The 1,349-nt window shown below is 42.1% G+C and overlaps 1 pseudogene; it reads right to left on the minus strand.

Moving 5' to 3' along the window:
• Positions 1-273: 273 nt before the first annotated feature.
• Positions 274-1,346, minus strand: LOC119908593 (annotated as a pseudogene).
• Positions 1,347-1,349: the final 3 nt, after the last annotated feature.

Here is a 1,349-nt window from a genome sequence, read left to right on the forward strand (position 1 = left end):
ACCCTTTATTTTTTATAGTAAGGTCATAAGCCTTAATTTTGTCAACAGACAGCTATTTCTTCACATTTTATGAATCAAAAAGATTTCATCCAGTATTTTTCCTGTCTTTCAACTTTATCAACTTGACACACAAAAATAAATATTGGGTTATTGATAGTGCTTAGATTTCACACATAAAACAAACATTTTATTTTTCATGTCATTCATGTTTAACTTTGTTCCCAACAAAAATAATTCTCCACAACAATCTTACAATTGAAATGCTGGTGAACATTATAAGCAAAAAACTGTAAACAAAGCAGCAATGACATCCACAGACTTGTAAACAAACCAGGACATTTGTTGAACTGTGTCTGCAGATGACAGGCTCCTTTATGTCTCATGACATATTCTATCCAAAACACAGCCTGGTCCAGTGGTTTCATGGGCTGATCTCTGTGCAGCTTTGAGAGTGTCTGCATGTTTTCCCTGATCGAGGAATTGTGAAGAGCTGTCATTAGGGCATCTGCAAAAATGTGTCTATCAAGCATGGCAATATCCACATCACAGCTCCTCCCTTTGCTCTGATTCTGGAGAGGTTATCAGGCTGATCATAGAATAAGGGCAGCCCAACTACAGGAACTCCGTGGTAAATTGCTTCCTGAACCCCATTAGTGCCTCCGTGGGTCACAAACACTCTAGTTCTGGGATGTCCTAAGAGGTCTTTCTGTGGCAGCCAGTTGACCATTAATGTGTTGTTTCCCAGGTTGGCTGGCCTTTGTCCGATATACCTCCACACAACTTCTGAGGCAGTTGGGCAAAAGCTGCAGCAATCTTCGGCAATGTCTTGTGGAAGACTCCCGACTAAAGTTCTAAGGTCATAATTATGACCCCATGATCCAGAACTTGGACAAATCATCCAGGTCGGCAGGGAGGGGCTTTGGGGGCTTGCACTGAAATCCACCTATGTAGACTATATTTGGCATTGTTGGACGTGGAAATTCAAAGACAAAATCGTTCCTCATAAGCCATATGTCAGCATCCAGGAAAAATGCTGAGTAATCCACACAGGGCCAAAGTACCTCTCAACTACCGGTTTGTAATTAGGTTCTGAGATGCATGATAGCACGTACATCCCAATGATATAACTCAAAACATTTTTTACCCTTTGAGGGAAGGTCATCTTATGTGTCAACTCCGTTGAAGTGAACGGAATGTATGACAGAGGTGAGGGAGCAATAAGGAAATGAGCTTCACCTTCAATGGTCCATCTGACATTGAAACAAGAGGAAGTTGGAGCCGACGGGCCAGCATTGCCCCTCGCCGATGCTAGGGTCAGTCAAAACCACGTCATATTTGGCTCGATGTAA

The sequence above is a fragment of the Micropterus salmoides genome, unplaced genomic scaffold, assembly GCF_014851395.1.
Source record: "Micropterus salmoides isolate LMB-PRFRI ecotype aquatic unplaced genomic scaffold, ASM1485139v1 Ms_hic_scaffold_18, whole genome shotgun sequence".
NCBI classification, from domain to species: Eukaryota; Metazoa; Chordata; class Actinopteri; order Centrarchiformes; family Centrarchidae; genus Micropterus; species Micropterus salmoides.